Consider the following 12,569-nt stretch of genomic DNA (forward strand, 5'->3'; position numbering starts at 1 on the left):
GTCATGTTCTCAATAACTAATAGTGGACAACAGTTGTCAGATATGGATTAAAATACAGTGTCAACTTTATACAAGGAAAGCTGAGTTGGGTTAATGGTAGCCTGGCTTCATCTCATACCCAGGTTGAAACTTGTCCATAAGTCCCTAGCAGAGAGGCTAGAGAATATTGGAGCTCCTGGTGGAGGAAAAGTATTGTTTGGGGCAGGAGACAGAGGGGCAGAGTGCCCAGCATGGGGTGTTAGAGCCAAGAGAGCAAGATAGCAAGAGACATGACTTGTGCAATTTTTGGTGCCGTAATTTTCCCCTTGGTAAACAAGATCTTGTGGATTTCAGGTGCTCCTTCACTCACCCATCAGGGAAATCACTCCCCCTCCCACTGGTAGGAGTAAACGAGTGAGTGAGGGGTTGGAGAGAGAGAACCCATGTGTTTGTCCTGCTCCCTTTATAAGTGGAACAGAAGTTACTTCTCTGTGTGGCATGTGGGAGAGGAGAAGGAAGCACGGCTCATATTACACAGTGTAGAAGTTAAGCCAATCATAATATTATAGACTGTCAGAGCCAACAGGACCTGAAGTTCTGTCTGGTCAGAAACCAGGATTAGAGATGAGGAAACAGCTCCACAAAAGCAAAGTAACTGCGACTGGAGGATGCTCCAGGTATGTAGCATCATCTGTGTATTAACACTTCTGGAAGCAAACAAACAGACATCCAGGCTTCTCATTTAATATGATGTGTGCTTTAGTTAGATGCAAACTTTGTAGAAAGTTTGCATCTGTGTTTTTGATTTTAAGTGTTTTTAGATTTTAAGATGCAGTTAGCAATAAGATTATAAATCCAGGAAAGAAGTTGCACTTTGGTTTGGCATGTTTGGTGTGAATTTACATGCAATAGCAGAACGAATCCAACTGAGAGATTTCATATTTTCATTTCCCTGCCCTAAATTTGCACAGACCTTGAGTGACAGATCCCCAGGAGGAAGGGTGTCTGGCATTCAGAGAATGATGTTCATATAGAAAGAGAACTGGGTCTGTGGAATATTTTAGCCAGACTCTGTGTGTTGAACATGGTACCTGCTGAAATCAATATAGAAATCATGAATACAAAGGCCAGTTCTTATTAGTGGAAAGTTTGATTTAAGGGATTAAAAGCAAGTATATCTCCAAACATGAGTAAACTTTAAAGGTGTCATAAACAGTGGCTAGCAAGTAGAGTGGGTAGTTGTATGCACTTTGGTTTTCCTGCATCAGTTCATTTATTTGTCTGTTATAATAGTTATCACACTGAATGTAGTTATTTGTTTACATGCTCTTTTACTTACTAAACATATATGAAACCTCTGCTTGATGTAAGGCAGCAGTCTGGACCCTGAGAAGAAATAAGGTTTTACATTTTCTCTCTGCTGCTGCTACTGCTGCTAAGTCACTTCAGTCGTGTCCGACTCTCTGAGACCCCATAGACAGCAGCCCACCAGGCTCCCCTGTCCTTGGGATTCTCCAGGCAAGAACACTGGAGTGGGTTGCCATTTCCTTCTCCAATGCATGAAAATGAAAAGTGAAAGTGAAGTCGCTCAGTCGTGTCCGACTCTCAGCGACCCCATGGACCACAGCTTTCCAGGCTCCTCCATCCATGAGATTTTCCAGGCAAGAGTACTGGAGTGGGGTGCCATTGCTTTCTCCCATTTTCTCTCTAGGCCTATATAAAGGATTTTGGTCAAGCTGATTGAAATTTTTGGGTCTCCTCAGTTTTCCCATCTGTAAAAGAGACGGTGAGGATTAGATTTTTTTAAAATATCCCTTCAAGTCCTGAGATATAGGGGAAATAGATGCTTTTGAGATTTTGGAGGCAGCTTGAAGAGTTTCCTTCATGCAATTTAAGCTCCTCCTCTGCCTGCCCCAAATCACAGTGTCTGAAGCAAAGCGTATTTCTCTCTCATGTGAAGGAAGTAGGGGTTAAGTAATTGAAGCATTCAGTTCAGTTCAGTCGCTCAGTCATGTCCGACTCTTTGCGAACCCATGAATTGCAGCATGCCAGGCCTCCCTGTCCGTCACCAACTCCCGGAGTTCACTCAGACTCACGTCCATCGAGTCAGTGATGCCATCCAGCCATCTCATCCTCTGTCATCCCCTTCTCCTCCTGCCCCCAATCCCTCCCAGCATCAGAGTCTTTTCCAATGAGTCAACTCTTTGCATGAGGTGGCCAAAGGACTGGAGTTTCAGCTTTAGCATCATTCCTTCCAAAGAAATCCCAGGGCTGATCTTCAAAATGGACTTGTTGGATCTCCTTGCAGTCCAAGGGACTCTCAAGAGTCTTCTCCAACACCACAGTTCAAAGGCATCAATTCTTCGGTGCTCAGCCTTCTTCACAGTCCAACTCTCACATCCATACATGACCACAGGAAAAACCATAGCCTTGACTAGACGGACCTTTGTTGGCAAAGTAATGTCTCTGCTTTTGAATATGCTATCTAGGTTGGTCATAACTTTTCTTCCAAGGAGTAAGTGTGTTTTAATTTCATGGCTGCAGTCACCATCTGCAGTGATTTTGGAGCCCAGAAAAATAAAGTCTGACACTGTTTCCACTGTTTCCCCATCTATTTGCCATGAAGTGATGGCATTAATTAATTAATGGCAACTCCATGAGGCTGTCAGTCATTCTCACTCCTGGGCCATCCTTAGTATAGAGTGTCTAGTCCATATGGCTGCTGGGACAGGCATGGACACACTCAAGTGCTGGGAAGGCTCGAGCATGTAATTCTTTAGCTGAGAATATTGCAACCTTAATACAACTGGGTTCTAAGAGTAAGAAGGGTATAGTGGATGATGGGATCGTGAGATATTGTTTGTAAAAGAAAACTTGCACTGGTTAATTGAGATGAGCTTAACTCTGTCAAACAAAAGGCAGGAAGATTTTCCAGTGCTGGAGGATGTCGGGGGCACATGGGTCAATGCGATTAGACTACTGGTTTAATTGTTACTTATGGAAGTTAGGCTCCTACCCTTGCACAGAGGCTGGGAGATAAGGGTGCTGTTTTTCTAGACGATTTCAAAGGGAAATAGTCTTCATTTCAAAGGGATAACTTCCAAGTCCTTGAGAAAGACATTCCTGGGTTCTAGAAGGTTTATTTCTCAAAGGGGCAGGGAAAGAATTTACAATTCCAGTTTTTATAAAATACATGCTTTAGGGAAAGGGATGGTGATGTCAGGGGGCAGTTGTTAGGCAGTTTCTACCTGTCTAAAGTTGAGGCAAGCTGAGGGAAGCTCAAGGCTTTCTCGGTGTTGCCTGTGTGGTGGAATTTATTCCTTTTTGCTGCAGTTTGGTTTACAATAATATCTTGAAAACCTGCCCTTCATAGGTAAGGTAAGCTTCAGCCCCAATTACCTTCTGAAGTGTCCACAATTCTTAGATTATGGAATCTGAGTAGATGTGACTGGGCACTGCATATTGGGAGGGGAGAATGAAGACGCAGCTCACCACAGCTTAACGGCCGTGAGCTGTGATGTCTGTGAACAAAGTCTGGGGACTTCATGCCTCCAGTGTCAGGTGAAAGAAAGTTTCAGGTCCCGACAGCAATTATAAGTGACTGGCACTGGGTGTGAAAACTTCCTCACTGCTGTTCCTAAAAAACTCTCTATGGAAGACTGAGCCATTGAGGTGTCTGCATGATTTGAGTCTGTTTTCTTTCCCCTTAAAGGTGACAAGCTCTAATTTTATTTTATTCTTGGTAAACTTGAAAATGAGAGGTCCTGCCTGGGCTGTGTGGGAGAAGCTGTGTGCGCCTTTGCATTCAAGGTGAGCAGCACATAAATGTTTTCTTAATGTGCCTCAGACACGTTCAGAGGCAGAAAGAAGGGAACAGACCTGGCAGGTTAGTGAGCTCATCTCCCTTCCTTTGCATTGATTGAAACCGTCTTACTCGAGCATGCCTTTTGGAATTTTGAGCAAACTAATTTTCTATGTCCCCAGGAGCTGATACTTGTCACAATTCCATTTCAGAATGTTTTTTCTAATATGGCAGACCTCATTGTCAAGATATTTTTCTGCATCGGCTCTATCTGATTTTTTTCTTAGCTAGCCAGGCCAGTCCATGAGCTCAGACCCCATCAAGGAGATGGAGCTGGGAGAACAAAGCCCGAAGAATAGCTGTGTTACATTAGAATTTTTCTCTGAAGTTATATTTCAAGAGATGTGGTTTAACACTTAATATATCTCCAAATTCATGTAATAAGAAGTTAAATTATATTTTGGCTGCATTTATTAATATTTTCCTTTTTCATATGCCCAATGTTTCCCCACATATTGAATGTTTTGATTATTTTACATATTGTACTATTTTCCACATTTTTAAAGCCCCCAATAATATTAAGTCATTTCAAATTAATTTAATTTACATATATAAAAGATACTATTAGGTACAATGGAGTTCCAGCTTTTGAAAGGTGATGATAGAAAAATATTCTAGATTAATTTAATAGAGCATTAGAAAGACACAATAGATCAGAGGTTCCATTTTTACTGAAAGACTGAATGGTAGAAGGAGAATACTCAGGATTTTCCTGGTGGTCCAGTGGTTAAGAATCTGTGTGCCAATACAGGGGACATGGGTTCAATCCCTGGTCCAGGAACTAAGATCCCACATGCTGCAGAGCAACTAAGCCTGTGCACCACAACTACTGAGCCCCTACTCTGGAGCCTGTGACCCGCAGCAAGAGAAGCCATCATGATGAGAAGCCCAAGCACGGCAACTAGAGTAGCACCCCGCTCTGTGCAACTGGAGTAGGATGCAGCAATGAAGACCCAGCACAGCCATAAATAAATAAACAAAAATTAAAAAAAGAAAGAGAACACTTAGATATCAATATTAAAATGATCGCATACAACCAAACTGAGCAGCTAAGTTGGGGGAGGGAATATTTAATGAGATGATGGAAGAAATGATATGGTGGCTACATTTCCATCCAATAGGGGAGTCTGTTTTCTGCTCAGAATTGTTTTTCTCTCCTAAGCATTTGAATATAACACTGTATTCTTTTGCTACGCCATGAGAATGCACATCAGAGAGAGACACACATACATACACAGAGAGATAAAGAGAGTACAAGTAGCACAGAGCTATGACAACAAGACAACAGAAAGGAAAAAAACTAGGGAATAAATATAGGACATGGTTGACATTTTGGAAATTACTTAATAAAAGAATCCTCCCTTACCAGTGCCATTAAGAAAGGCTATGTTTACAATGCACATCGAGCCAATATATATAATGGGCTGGAGGAAGCACAAGCTGGAATCAAGATTGCCGGGAGAAATATCAATAACTTCAGATATGCAGATGACATCACCCTTATGGCAGAAAGTGAAGAAGAACTAAAGGGCCTCTTGATGAAAGTGAAAGAGGAGAGTGAAAAAGTTGGCTTAAAGCTCAACATTCAGAAAACTAAGGTCATGGCATCTGGTTCCATCACTTCATGGCAAATAGAAGGGGAAACAGTGGAAACAGTGGCAGACTTTATTTTCTGGGGCTCCAAAATCACAGCACATGGTGACTGCAGCCATGAAATTAAAAGACGCTTACTCCTTGGAAGGAAAGTTATGAACAACCTAGACTGCATATTAAAAAGCAGTTGACCTTTGTCAACAAAGGTCCACCTAGTCAAGGCTATGGTTTTTCCAGTGGTCACATATGGATGTGAGAGTTGGACTATAAAGAAAGCTGAGCACTGAAGAATTGATGCTTTTGAACTGTGGTGTTGGAGAAGACTCTTGAGAGTCCCTTAGACTGCAAGGAGATCCAACCAGTTCATCCTAAAGGAGATCAGTTCTGGGTGTTCATTGGAAGGACTGATGTTGAAGGTGAAATTCCAACTTGGCCACCTGATGCAAAGAACAGACTCATTTGAAAAGACCCTGATGCTGGGAAAGATTGAGGGCAGGAGGAGAAGGGGATGATGGAGGATGAGATGGTTGGATGGCATCACTGACACAATGGACATGAGTTTGAGTGAACTCTGGGAGTTGGTGATGGACAGGGAGGCCTGGTGTGCTGTGGTTCATGGGGTGGCAGAGTCGGACACGACTGAGCAACTGAACTGAACTAATTTCTCTATGATTGGTAACATCAGCTCTGAAATGCTGAGAAGCAAATATTTCTGACAAGAAAAACATGGGACATACAGGAAAGGATAAGAAAAAACTGAGAAGAGACAGTAAAGAAAAGACTAAAAGAAAGACTACCCTTTTAGCTTCTTCTATTAAAGAAGCTACTATTTGCAATGTGGTGTTGTTCAGTTGCTAAGTCATGTCCGACTCTTTGCAACCCTATGAACTGCAGCATGCCAGGCTTCCCTGTCCTTCACTGACTTCCTGAGTTTGCTCAAACTCATGTCCATTGAGTTGGTGATGCCATTCAGCCATCTCATCCTCTGTTGCCCCCTTCTCCTCTTGCCAATGTGAGGAGTTAGACATTAATTATTGAGTTAATTCATTAACATTACAGTAAATGACTCATTGTTTCTATGTATAATTGTTTAACTGAAAGGTAAACTGTTTCTAAAATTTTCATTTTCTTTATTTATTCATTAATTTTGTCATTCATTTATTTGTTTATAAATCTGATCACTCATTGAATGAATAAAAACCGTAGTTTGAGTCCTGGTATTCTCCACCTATCCTATCACTGTTTTCATAGGAACACAAAAGTTTTTGTTTTTTGTCCTTTTTTTTTTCTTTATGGAGCTATACTTGGCTGACCTCGCTTGATTATTCTAGTGAAGACTCTGCTACTCAAAAGTCAGCAAACAAGGAAGGCAGCACCCTGTACAGAATTCTGGCTTAACAAATGGATCCTACAAGATACACTAGCAGGGCAGCTAGCAAACACAGACTTCAAGTACGTTTATTTCTTTCTTTTTAATGATCATATATACAGTCAATATGAAACATGACAGTGATGGCTGATTCTGAAAAACAGTAACCAGACAGATGCTACCATTTTAAAAACTATCAGCCACCATGAACCCTCAGGCAAAGGTTTTATTAAGAGGAATTAAATTCAGCAAATTATCATTCTTTCAACTCAGAAGAGATCATGAGAAATTTGCAACAGGTTTAGCCCACGCTAGCAAAGTGATGTTCAAAATTCTCCAATCCAGGCTTCAACAGTACACGAACCATGAACTTCCAGATGTTCAAGCTGGATTTAGAAAAGGCAGAGGAACCAGGCATCAAATTGCCAACATGCAGAGGAACCAGAGATCAAATTACAAACATTTGCTGGATCATCAAAAAAGCAAGAGAGTTCCAGAAAAATATCTACTTTTGCTTTATTGACTATGCCAAAGCCTTTGACTATGTGGATCACAACAAACTGGAAAATTCTTCAAGAGATGGGAATACCAGACCACCTGACCTGCCTCCTGAGAAATCAGTATGCCGGTCAAGAAGCAACAGTTAGAGCTGAACATGAAACAACAGACTGGTTCCAAATTGGGAAAGGAGTACATCAAGTCTGTATACTGTCACCCACCTGTTTTAACTTATATGCAGAGTACATCATGTGAAATGCTGGGCTGGATAAAGCAGAAGCTGGAATCAAGATTTCCGGGAGAAATATCAATAACCTCAGATATGCAGATGACACCACCCTATGGCAGAAAGCAAAGAACTAAAGAGGTTCTTAAAAGTGAAAAAAGAGAATGAAAAAGTTGGCTTAAAACTCAACATTCAGAAAACTAAGATCATGGCAGGTGGTCCCATCACTTCATGGCAAATAGATGGGGAAACAATGGAAATAGTGAGAGACTTTATTCCTTTGGGCTCCAGAATAACTGCAGATGGTGACTGCAGCCATGAAATTAAAAGACTCCTTGGAAGATAAGCTATGACCAACCTAGACAGCATATTAAAAAGCGGAGATATTACTTTGTCAACAAAGGTCCATCTAGGCAAAGCCATGGATTTTCCAGTAGTCATGTATGGATGTGAGAATTGGACTATAAAGAAAGCTGAGCACCGAAGAATTAATGCTTTTGAATCGTGGTGTTGAGAATATTCTTGAGAGTCCCTTGGACTGCAAGGAGATCCAACCAGTCCATCCTAAAGGAAATCAGTCCTGAATATTCATTGGAAGGACTGATGCTGAAGTGGAAACTCCAATACTTTGGCCACCTGATGGGAAGAACCGACTCATTGGAAAAGACCCTGATGCTGGGAAAGATTGAAGGCGGGAGGAGAAGAGGGTGACAGAGGATGAGATGGTTGAATGGCATCACCAATGTGATGGACTTGAATTTGAGTAGGATCTGGGAGTTGGTGATGGACAGGGAAGCCTAGTGTGTTGCAGTCCGTGGGGTTGCAGAGTTGGACATGACTGAGCGACTGAACTGAACTGAACTAGCCCTGTAAAAGGTTTGCCTGAATATAGAGGGCAGTGTAGATTCTGTCTGTGGAGAGAGAAATGTGGGTGTTCACTCAGATAAATGTGAAGACACTTGGCAACTTGTTAATTGTTTTAGTTACTCTAAACATTTTAACACAGTTTCTTGGCATATCTTACTAGGCAGAACTCTAAAGAGTAACTCTGGTGTGGAGTGAAAAATCATATCCTTGCAATGTGGTAAAAGTGAATCAATTCAGTCAATTTAGTCAATTTTTACATTTGATGTGGAGTAGATTATTTAATTAATGGAATCTTCCACTTTCCCATCATATTTTGATTTGGCTCTTTTGAGTGCTGGAACAGAGCTGCTCCAGTTGCCCCTGGAAGAAGGAGAACTTGTCAAAGGGCTACCTAGGGAGCTGTTAGGAGCAGAACAACTTTCGCTCACACTGAGGACGGAATTTTTCTCCCATGTGTCCAGTTCCAATACGCCCCAGAGTGGGAATCTAATTACTCTAGCTCAGCTTTCCCCACCAAGCCATAAGTAAGCCCATGGACTGGTTGACCTTGGGTAACCTGTCTAATCAGCTCTGGCCAGGGTGCTGAGGAGGGAGAGGAGGCAGCGTGTCAGCCGCAGAGCGGGCTACTTTACTAGTGATTGCGGATGGGGCAGCAATGCCTCTGAAGGGGCATTCTCAGGTTTGCTCAGTGCGGTACCAGCAGCATCTAGTTGACATTACAAGAATGAGCAAATTTACCATGTGCATGTCAAAACAGACGCCATTACTTACTTTTAGTTTTTTCCTTTAATTTATAGCAACAGTCATCACTTTTATAATTATAAAACTGACACATCTTTATTGAAATCAGTTTTTAAACTAAAGAAAAGCACAATGAAGAAAACTTCATTGGATTTTTAAGTTGGGTCTTAAACAAGTTTAATCTACTCATATTTATTGTTACAAATGATAGGTTTGGTTCAGTATAACTTTATTCTATACTCTTTTATTTTTTTATTAAATAAAATGTTTTACTCCCTTATATTTTTTATGCTATATGATGTATTTTTCTTTGCTGCTTTCGATAATTTAAAAGTTCTTAACCTATTTTACTGAGTGTAATAAATGTATATGTTATTAACTGATATGTATTTAAATCAGTTTTCCTCTGATTTAGTGTTCTTTTATTTCCCTCTTTTCTCCCTTATTCCAGGTATCCTTGATATAATCTGATGTGTTAGATTCATATTTTTATTTTACATTTTAATTATTTTATATCATAACTATTATTTAAAGAATTATTAAAAACATATTATGTTTTATTACACTGTTATCTATAATTGCTAGAATTCTATATTTAAATGTCTTCAATACTGATTAGAATTTTTTAATACTAAAACTTACCAATTTTTGAATTTAAATTTTGAAGTAAGTAATTTTGGATTGAGTATATGGGTGTTATACATTCTTTACTTTTTTATGTCTGAGAATGTCTCTGTTATCCTGGTTGTGAACAGATTCTTTGGATCATATCTCTTTACCCCAGGAATCTGCAAACTTTTTCTAGTGATAACTCTGGTGCTTAGCAATGTAGGTGAGAAATATAGACTAGCTTAATTTTGTTGTTTTTGCTATTCTGTTATTTGTTATTTTCTACTCTGATAATATAATTTTTTATCCTTAAAATGAAATGATCAGAAAACATCTTGGTTTTGGAATCTGTTATTACCCAATTATGTACCCCTCCTCTCCAAATTCATACTGAAACCATAACCCCTGGTATACCTCAGAATGTAACTACATTTAGAGATAGGATCTTTAAACATGTGATTAAGTTAAAATGAGGCTGTTAGGGTGGACTGTCATCCAGTCTAACTAGTGGCCTTATAAGAAGAGGAAATTTGGACACAGAGGGAGTCACCAGGTGTGTGCACATAGAGGGAAGACTCGGTGTGGACACAGTGAGAAGAAACCAAGTCTGCCTATACCTTGCTCTTGAACCTCCCACCTCCAGAAGTGTGAGAAATAAATTTCTCTTGTTTAAGCCAACCCATGGTGTTTTTTTCTTTTCTTTTTTTTGCCATGATAACCTTAGCAAACTAATACAGAATCTTTTAACAAATAATGCCCGCTACTTGTTAACCCCCTTTAGTATGAACACTTTAGTTTCTCTTCAACTTAGGAAAGTTCTATTATTTTTGCTTTTTTTTTCTCTTTGCTCCTTCTGTGGTTCTTACTATAATGAATTGGATCTGTCCTTCTTGCCTCGTAACTTTTGGACCTGTTAATCTTTCTGCTTACTTTTACTTTTTTGTGACAGTGGATCTGTGGTTCACATACCTTCATTGTAGTATCTAACTTGGACTTAATGGTTGTCATTTCATGAGGTCTTTTATTATTTCAGAGACCTACTCACACCTGTCCTAGTTTCTTGGATGTAATGTCTTGTGATTGTTGTTAAGAATACAAATTATAACTTTGTACAGTTTTCCTTTAGCTCTCCCGTTCATTGGAGGAAGTTGCTTTGATTGCTTAGCATGGTGCCCCTCATTTGAATTGCCACATGGTTTCATGTGCCCTGTGATTTTTCTTTGTCCTTTGGAGGGTTAGTCTATGCTTGTCAGAGTTAGAAGTTTTACGGATGCCTGTCCTCTTACTTCATGGCCAAAAATTCCATCTCATACAAGGAATTGTGGGTTAGGTAGGTCCTTGCTCCAATCTGCACAATAGCTAGCAGAAACCCCCACTGTTTCTGTCATGTGGATATTGCTGTTCTCTAGTTCCTAGCACTTTTGCAGAATTTCCCCTAGTTGGGTATTCTGTTGGTCATTTAGATGGAATTTGGGGAAGTTGAAGAATTAAAACTATGGTATAAATGGAATGTTTCTCTAGTTAAGAAGACAATTGCAGTTGGAGTCTTGCACAAAGTGGAAGTGGGGGTGAGGGAGCCGGGGTTTTGCCAGCTGCTTCATGATCTGCTTATATATCTGTCTCCACTGCTACACTATTCTTAGTGGCTGTAGCATAGTAGGTATTCAGAAATGTTTGGTGGTTCTGCACTCAAACCTGCATGTTCCCAAAGCCTCAGCCTCACCAATGACTGATATTCATCAAGGGCAGGACATCTCCCTGAGGCAGAGGGCTGACTCTTCATTACTATCTTGATTTATTTGAGTATTTTGCTTAAGATTTTTGCTTAAGTCCTTTGCTTGGGATTTTTGAAAATTGTTTGAATACTTGCTTTTGTGTCTTTCTGGGAATCAAAACAAGCTGGCAGATTTCTGTGTTAGTCCTGTCTAATTTCAATGGCTGGACATTTACCTATGCCTCTTTTAATTCTGGGGGAAATTTTATTTATGTCCCAGGAAATGAAAATTGTTGTCTGCCTGATAGTCTAAGTACTTTGGGAAGTGCTTTCTTAAAAGCATCAAGGTTTTATAAATATATTCCCATATCCCTCACCTTGCATCTCTGCAACATATTATTCTGCCTTATATGAAGCAGCTATTCATATGCCTGCTCTTGCCCATTAGATGTAAGTTCCTTGGAGGTATGGGGCTATGTATTACTGACTTCTGGATCACTCTACTAATGTCTAGCACAATGCTTTGCTTTTTAAGTCTTTGAACATTTTCCCAATAAATTAAAATAATTTGTTAAATTGCTCCTTTACTATCTTACTTTCTTCTGGGTATTGTGGACATTTGCTTATTATCTGCCAGTGATCCTTTTTCTTGCCAGCACTTCTACTTTTACATTGGATATCTGCCTTTCCTCTTGTGGACCATATGTATCTGGGGAAGGTCATCCCATCCCGAGATTCACTGGCCCTCACTGACTTAGGCCAAGCAACACTCTCTATAACCTGGCTATAGTGTTTGGATGAAGAACAAACATGAGACCCAGTGTGGACCTGTGTGTAGCCCTGGGATTTGTTGACAGCCATATTGCAACCACGAGGAAAGTAGCTTTAGAATGAGTTAGACATTATGGAAGGCAGAATAGAGACAGAGGTTGGGTTTCCTTTTGGACATTTTTGTGCTATTGGCTTAAACTAAACCTCAAATTGCCAACATCCGCTGGATCATCAAAAAAGCAAGAGAGTTTCAGAAAAACATCGATTTCTGCTTTGTTGACTATGCCAAAGCCTTTGACTGTGTGGATCACAATAAACTGTGGAAAATCCTGAAAGAGAT

The 12,569-nt window shown here is 40.1% G+C and overlaps 1 long non-coding RNA gene across 1 annotated transcript; it reads left to right on the plus strand.

Annotated features, from left to right (window-relative positions):
* The first annotated feature begins 572 nt into the window (after positions 1-572).
* Positions 573-9,635, plus strand: LOC129641636 (uncharacterized). The gene is made up of 3 exons (XR_008709370.1): positions 573-656; positions 6,733-6,886; positions 9,587-9,635. It is a non-coding gene; the product is annotated as an uncharacterized LOC129641636 (long non-coding RNA).
* Positions 9,636-12,569: the final 2,934 nt, after the last annotated feature.

The sequence above is a fragment of the Bubalus kerabau genome, chromosome 1, assembly GCF_029407905.1.
Source record: "Bubalus kerabau isolate K-KA32 ecotype Philippines breed swamp buffalo chromosome 1, PCC_UOA_SB_1v2, whole genome shotgun sequence".
Taxonomy (NCBI): Eukaryota; Metazoa; Chordata; class Mammalia; order Artiodactyla; family Bovidae; genus Bubalus; species Bubalus kerabau.